The sequence below is a fragment of the Peromyscus californicus genome, unplaced genomic scaffold (assembly GCF_007827085.1).
Source record: "Peromyscus californicus insignis strain IS unplaced genomic scaffold, ASM782708v3 Scaffold_1__1_contigs__length_55948999, whole genome shotgun sequence".
Lineage (NCBI taxonomy): Eukaryota > Metazoa > Chordata > Mammalia > Rodentia > Cricetidae > Peromyscus > Peromyscus californicus.
The window spans coordinates 6,656,577-6,664,754 of record NW_026294492.1 but is presented as its reverse complement, the minus strand read 5'-3'; the positions used below and the strand labels follow the sequence as shown (position 1 = coordinate 6,664,754).

At 49.2% G+C, this 8,178-nt stretch overlaps 1 protein-coding gene across 1 annotated transcript in view; it reads right to left on the bottom strand.

Moving 5' to 3' along the window:
• Positions 1-4,430: 4,430 nt before the first annotated feature.
• Positions 4,431-8,178, bottom strand: part of Rrm2 (ribonucleotide reductase regulatory subunit M2) — a 48,925-nt gene continuing 45,177 nt past the window's right edge. Inside the window, exon 13 of the transcript XR_008220117.1 lies at positions 4,431-4,505. The gene's annotated coding sequence lies outside the window, so the exon portion shown is untranslated. The remainder of the gene's footprint in view (positions 4,506-8,178) is intronic.

The following is an 8,178-nucleotide window of genomic DNA, read 5'->3' as shown; positions in this document are numbered from 1 at the left end:
GACTCTGAGATTGGCTCGAAATGTCTTTGCTCCCACCCAACATCAAGAAGAAAGGTGCTGTTAGCCCAGAAGGTGTTTTAGATATTGGATAGAAACAGTGAGTCCAATGGGACCACAGAGGGGGCAAGCCTTGGCTAAGGTCACACAGCAAGTTGACGTTCACTTATCCAAATAATGGGGAGTGAGAAGATGGGTCTATGTGTCAGAGCGCAGTTGGGGAGACTTCTTGAATGCAGTGGCTCAGAGGGAGCCCCAAGCACACGTCGCAGGGCGTGGGAGCAGTATGGAGGACAGAAATAGGAGCATACAGGTTTAAGCCCACCCCTGTGGAGGCTGAGGCAGGAAAACTATGAGTTCTAGGCCAACCCGGACTCCATAGTAAGACTCTGTCTCAAAAATCCAAAGCAAGAGCCAGTGGGTAACGATCGGATCCTCGCTGCCAAGTCTGATGACTTCAACTTCAGTTGGATCTTTGGGACCCACATGTGAAAGGAAAGAAGGGACTCCCACAAGTTGTCCTGTGGCCTCCACCTGCGCTTCCAGTTCCAGTGCTCAGGGGGTATGACAGTCGGGAGTTCAAGGTCATTCCTAGCTACACGCTAAGTTTGAGGCCAGTGTCATAGAATGTACTAATTCAAGGAAGAGGTTGTCTCATGGCCAAGCTCTTGGGCTAGTCCTCTCCATGGGACTGCAGGACACCCACATGATGGATAGTTGGAAGTGAAGGTGTTGAGCAGGCTTTCCTAGCCTTCAGGTTGGGGGTCCAGGTTAGAGGCAGCGTCATTTTGGTCCCGGCTGGGCACTGACCCATCTCAAGCTTAAGAGGAGACAGCCACACTGAGCCTGGAAAGCGACCAGACTTTGCCTAGGACACAGCTCAGGGTCACAGGCCAGGCTTTTTGTTACTTGAATCTAAATTAACATAATGAGTTCAAGAGGCTCAATTACTCCAGACACAGAAAATGAAATTAGTGATCCCGGGCCACTACAATTGTATTCTAATCTGTCCCATCCTCCCGAGCCCTGAAGCAGGTTAGAGGAGGGTTCCTCTGTGATGAAAGGACTGGGGGTCTAGGGAGGAAAGACAAGGGCTCAGCTGCCCCTCACCTTCCACCCCTGGGAGATGAGACAAGATGTGGATGGGCACCCACGGCCGGAAAGATGCACCTGCCATCTGTTCAACCTCTAGAAGGCCGGCAGCAGGGAGCAGTGCGAGCTGCGGTGGGCTGACGGAGGGCATGCAAGTTCAAGTCCCAGCCAGGGCCGCTCACAACCTTCACAAACACAAACCTTAACAAGGGGGCAGAAACCGGCGATGGTGGCGCACGCCTTTAATCCCAGCACTCGGGAGGCCGAGCCAGTCGGATCTCTGTGAGTTCAAAGCCAACTTGGTCTACGGAGCAAGTTCAAGGGCAGTTGGGGCTATACAGGGGCAAACCCTGTCTGAAAAAGAAGGAAGCAGGAAGATCAGGAGTTCAAGGTCACCCTGGACTACACTAGATCGAACCAATCTAAAAGAGAAACAGAGCCAGCAGTGGTGGTGCACGCCTTTACTCTCAGTGCTAGGGACATGGAGACAGGAATATGAGGTGGGTGGAGACAGGATCTCGACCCCCCCCATTCGGTCTGAGGATTCGTAGAGGTAAGAAGTCTCAAGTGGCTGCTGCTCTGCTTCTCTGATCTTTCAGCTTTCACCGTGATGTCCGACTCCAGGTTTTTATTGGTAAAACTAATTAGGATCACGCTTCACCCACCACGCACAAAACCCCATAAAGCAGGTGTGAGTGTGCTAGCACTTGAGTGTGGAGGCAGGAAGATCAGAAGTTCAAGGCCATCCTTAGTTACACAGAGTTTGAAATCAGCCTAAGCTAAAGACTCCCATCATCATCTTCAGGATAGATGTGTGTGTGTGTGTGTGTGTGTGTGTGTGTGTGTGTGTGTGTGTGTGTGTGTGTGTATGTGTGTGTGTGTGTATGTGTGTGTGTGTGTATGTGTGTGTGTGTGTATGTGTGTGTGTGTGTGTGTATGTGTGTGTGTGTGTGTGTGTATGTGTGTGTGTGCGTGTATGTGTGTGTGTGTGTGTATGTGTGTGTGTATGTGTGTGTGTGTGTGTGAGAGAGAGAGAGAGAGAGAGAGAGAGAAATAGATATATACATGATAGATGGATAAATAGATAGATAGATAGATAGATAGATAGATAGATAGATAAAGATATAGATGATAGGTTGATACATTATAGATGATAGGTAGGTAGAGATATATATGGTAGATGGATGGATAGATAGATAGAAAGACAAATAGATATAGACATGATAGATGGATAAATAGATGGACAGATAAATGGAGAGATAGATAGATAGATAGATAGATAGATAGATAGATAGATAGATAATAGATAGATGAAGATATAGATAGATGATAGATAGATTGATACATATATAGATGATAGGTAGGTAGGTAGGTAGATAGATAGATAGATAGATAGATAGATAGATAGATGATAGATAGATAGATAGAAAGACAGAAGACGGCTACAGTGCCTTTGCCCTCTACAAGCTGAGTTGCCGTAAGCCAGAGCTGGTCCTGAGAATAAGATGAGCCATCAGCTCCCTTTAAGAGGATTATTCATGAGTCTAAAAATAGAAACACCACATGGAGGGAGAGTGGGCAAAGAAATTGTGGCCTACACATGCCATAGAGCACTCTCAGGGCCCAAACAAAGACAGCTGCTTCCAGCACCTCTCGGTGAGGAGTCAAGGAGTCCCCGTGTGACGCCATGGCGCCGCTGGCTGAAGTCTGGGGCCAGGTGAGGCTCGTCTCTGCAATGGACATCAGGGCCATGGCACTGCAGAGGGCAGAGCTGCAGACAGGAATATATGGCAGCCCGTGCCCTCTCATGCGTTCTGAAACTGGCTTCCCAAGCACACTTACTGTCAGAAAAGGCAGGCTATGCTCTTACAGCGTATTTGTTTTTCTGATTTATGGTGCCTGTTTTTGTTTTTTTTTTAAATACCTTTTAGGCCAAGTATGGTGGTACACACCTGTAATCCCAGCTCTCAGGAGGTTGAGGAGGGAGAATTGCCCGTTCAAGGGTAATTGAGCTGTAGAAAAGGTTCAAGGTCAGCCTGGGCAACCCAGTGAGACCGTGTCCCAAAACATAAAGTAAGAAGGTGGTTGGGGCTACAGCTTAGGGGTAAAATGCCTGCCTGGTGTGAATGAGAGCTTGGGTTACAAATCCCCGGTACCACCCAAAATAGCAGCACGAAGAGAAGGGTCATGGAAAGCTCTGAGTCGCCATGTTGATGCTGGAAATCAAACCCGGGTCCTCTCCAAGTGCAACAAGTGCTCTTAACGGCTGAGCCATCTCTCCAGCCCCGTTAATAACTCCTCTCTCTCTCTCTGTCTCTCTGTCTCTCTGTCTCTCTGTCTCTCTGTCTGTCTCTCTGTCTCTGTCTCTGTCTCTGTCTCTGTCTCTGTCTCTCTCTCTCTCTCTTCCTCTCTTCTGAGGGCCCAGAAGGAAGTTCTGAGACTGCCCCCAAACTCTCCCTCCCACAAGTAAATCATTCCCCTCAAGCAGCCCGTTACTTTTGCATTACTATGCCAAGACTCCCAGGGCAGGGGTGGGCCTGTTAAGTGAGTTAATTAAGTTGTGCATTACTCCTCAGTCACTGGGTCTGGGATTGCTCCAGGAGTTGGGTTTTTTTGGTTTTGGGGTTTTTTTTTCTTTCTTTCTTTCTTTCCAGAGACCTCCACCCAAGTGAAGCCGGGATTCTTGACTGCAGCAGAAAAGAATTTCAGAAGGAGACAGTAGGAAGAGGAGCTGGGTTTATTAGGAAGGGGTTATCGGCTAAACAAAGATTTGAGCGCGGGAGTTAGTAGAGATGCTCAAGAGGGTAGTGCTCGCCCAAGCCCCTCAAGGTAAGGGAATCTCCCTGTTGGTGGCTCTGAAGTTCCATCTCAAAGGGCTGTTGAGGGATTTCGATGAGATGTAGGGTGCTCCTGAGACCCACTGAGTAGGGTTGTACCCCATAGGCTATCATGGAGTTGCTTGGAACTCCATGTAAACAGAGATTACAGTTTGGGGGGATAGAGCCTCATGTGGTGGTGTGATTGTGGGCTGTCCTTATACACCACACACACACACACATACACACTCCCTTGGATGTTTTCCTGAAAACGTGGTCCCCTGCCAGTGCCACCCTTTGGGAAGGTGTGCGACCCTTAGGAGGCAGAGCTTTGCTGGAGGAAGTGGGTCACCAGGGACAGGCAGTGAGATTTGATAGCCAGGCGCCTGCTGCTTCCTGGCAGAAGTGGTGTAAGCAGCAGCTTCCTGTTCCTGCCGAAATGGACTGTATCCCCTTGAACTTAAACCAAGAGAGGCCCTTCCTTGCTTCTGTCACAGCACTAAGAAAATTAAATAATCCACCTACCACAAATGAAGCCACGGGTGTGATCTCCAGCACCGTGTATTATATACAGGGCATGATGGTGAAGGGTCCAGGAATCTAGAAATAGAACATTGTAAGCTTAAGAGATAGAAACTGACAGTCATCAGATCTAAAGGTTAACTGCTAACAATGACTCTCTGCTTTACAGCCAGCTCCTCTGTCAATAGCCAGGAGTTAACTTTTAACCCCTTTGCCCCTCATAGCCAACAACTGCCTGGACCAAAGTTAACTTTTAATAGCTGTTTCTACGTGATTCCTAGCATGCACTCTGTGCCTAATGCTTTCCCCCTTACTATAAAAAGGGGCTCGTAACCCCTTCCAACTGCCACAGCCCTAAAATCCAACTCTATGGTCTCAGCTAGCTGACAAGCTTTTGTACCTGCGGTGATGTTTTCTATTTTATTTTTTTCTTTGTTTTTTTTTTTTCTGGAATAAAGTTTTTAATAGACTTTAGTGGTCTGTCCCCCATTATTGAGAGACCCCAGACCCAACAATGGGAACATGCTTGCAATCCCAGGACACGGGTCATCCTCAGCCACAAAGCAGGTTTAAGGCCAGCTTGGGCTACATGAGACCATGCCTCAAAAGAGAAAATGTCATGACCTTGTTTGCAAAAGCCCCAGAAGACTGCAAATTCACATCTCAAAAAATCTATGTGCTCAGACCTTAAATGTGGTCCATTGCTATTTTAACATACTTTGGGGTTTGTTTGTTTGGTTTGGTTTTTCGAGACAGAGTTTCTTGGTGTAGCCTTGGCTGTCTTGGAACTAGCTCTGTAGACCAGGCTGGCCTCAAACCCTCAGAGATCCATCTGTCTCTGCCTCTCCAACACTGGGATTAAAGGCATGTGCCACCACTGTCCGGCTATTTTAACATCTGTATTTGACAGTATCTCTCTGAAAGAACACTGTTGCCATGCCAGAGAATGTCACAGCAAACATTGTTCATTGTGAAGAAGTTCCTGACTCTTCACTGGTGAGCAGTTTCAACCAGACACCGCATCCAGGAGCTCCCTTCCCTGCACACATCCCTTAATTTCCCTCTTTCTATCCTGCCCCAATGGCTGCAGTCACAGGTCAGCAGGTAACAGAAGGGGTCAGGGTCCCCCTCCTTGACCTCACCCAACCTCCAAGACCTTGCCATCCCGCTTCTCCTGGGCTTCTCGGGAAAGGTTTCTGCCTCTAGTTACCCTCTGGGAAGGCCAGGAAGCTGACGGTGGAGGCAGCAGGGCTTCCGGAAGCTTCTGCCGGTGCGGGTGTTGTTCCAGGTGCTCTGGGTGACCCCACTTCACAGACAAGAAAATTGAAGCTCAGATAGCCAGTAACTGGCCCAGAAATGGAAAGTTAGGGACTGGGCTCAGTTGGCAGAGTGTATGCCTAGCACACATGAAGCCCTGAGTCAGCTCCACAGCGCCACATAAACTGGGTGTGGGAGTGTACACCCGTAATCCAGCATTGGGGAGACGGAAGGAGGAGGGTTACTATTGTCTTAGGGTCACTACTGCTGTGATGAAATACCATGGCTAAAAGCAACTTGAGGAGTTAAGGGTTTATTTGGCTCACACTTCCATATCATTGTTCATTGTCTAAGGAAGTCAGGACAGGAACTCACACAGGACAGGAACCTGGAGGCTGATGCACAGGCCATGAAGGGGTGCTGCTTACTGGCTTGCTCAGTCTGCTTTCTTTCTTTTCTTTTTTTCTTTAAGATTTATTTCTTTATTATGTACACAACATTCTGCCTCCATGTATGGTTGCACACCAGGAGAGGGCACCAGATCTCATTACAGATGACTGTGAGCTATTATGTGGTTGCTGGGAATTGAACTCAGGACCTACTGAAGAACAGCCAGTGTTCTTAACCTCTGAGCCATCTCTCCAGCCCCAGTCTGCTTTCTTATAGAACCTAGGACCACCAGCCCAGGGATGCCACCACCCACCCACCATGGGCTGGGCCCTCCGCCATCAATTACTAATTAAGAAAATGCCCTATAGGCTTGCCTGCAACCCAGCCTTATGGAGGCTTTTTCTGAATTGAGGCTCCCTCCTCTCTGAAGACTCTAGCCAGCCAGGAATAACATAATAATAATGATTTTTAAGGAAAGCTCATGAGGGGACCATGGAAATGCAGAGCCTGACTCCAGAGCTACATACTTTACTTCATGGACCTGCCTGTTAGCACACAGCTAGCCACACTGCAGCTAGTCCTGAAACTTCCACCCTGTGGAACACAGAAAATAGCAATCACAAGCGAGGCAGACAGAGAAGACCACGACGTCTTCCCCTGTGGCTGGGTCTCTGGCCAGCCCCAGCCTTCTAGTGCTGAAGGCCCCAAGGGCAAGAACCACACTGACTCATCTCTGGTCCTCACAGAGCTCAGGCCCACATCCAGCACCTAAACATAGCACAGGCCTTAGGACATGGCTGTACACACACACACACACACACACACACACACACACACACACACACACACAGAGGACTGGCCCAGTTCCCCTAAGCATTCTTCCTCATCTTACACTGATGAGGGTCCTGAGGATGTGGCCTCCCCTGACTGTCTCCTTGGCTGTATCATGACCCCAGCCAGAGTCACGACTACAAATGCTGTGGGATGTTCTGTATGTCAAGTGTGTTGCTGATTGGTCAATAAATAAATCACTGATTGGCCATTGGCTAGGCAGGAAGTGTAGGCGGGACAAGGAGGAGAATAAAGCTGGGAAGTGGAAGGCTGAGTCAGAGAGACACTGCCAGCTGCCAAGATGACAAACAGCATGTGAAGATGCCGGTAAGCCACGAGCCACGTGGCAAGGTATAGATTAATAGAAATGGATTAATTTAAGCTGCAAGAACAGTTAACAAGAAGTCTGCCACGGCCATACAGTTTGTAAGCAATACAAGTCTCTGTGTTTACTTGGTCGGGTCTGAGTGGCTGTGGGACTGGCAGGTGAGAGAGATTTCTCCTGACTGTGGGCCAGGCAGGAAAACTCAAGCTACATACAAAGGCTGCCAAAAACCTGGGGGAGAGCTGGGAGGAACTGGAATTCTTCAGGCTTTCACAATGGGACCTTTGCACCAGAACTGAACGTGACCTTTCCCTTGCCGAGCCGCTGACGATGGGAACTCCAGGGGCCTCCTAAGGCAGCATTCATTCACCCCTCGGCTGACCCAATCCAGACACCTCACCGTCACATCAGAACTAGCAATATTGATCAGCTTGCTGGGAAGGCTCGCATTAGACGAACTTATGTGGGGATATATACTACTTCCTCACTGATAACCACTGGGCGACCCTGTCCTTGACATAAAGTCCTGCCTTTGTTTGTCACCCTAGGCCTCTTTCTGGACAATGTCCCAAGGCACCAGGTATAGTGCTGCCTCCTGGCCTCAGTATCAGGCCTCCTTGCAATGACGTGGGCTGTCTCAGCCCCATGCCCGAGACTCAGGGTACACCATCTGTCCCTGTTGCCCAGGCACAATACCCATTCCCTGTCATTCCTCTTCCGCTTCAGCCCCTTGCCCTGGGACTCTGGGGAAAACCCAAAGCCGGATGAACTAGTAAGCTCAGAGGCTCCTCCCTGGGACATGCCGCCATGCCCTCCAGCATCTGAAGCCGCTTTGCCCACATGGTCGTGGCTCAGCTCGAAGCAGGTAGACCAGAAGCGCCTGGTTCTCTTCCTGTGTATGACCAGCAGGCTCCGGGTGTCTTTCACAGCTCTCCAGGAGACTCACAT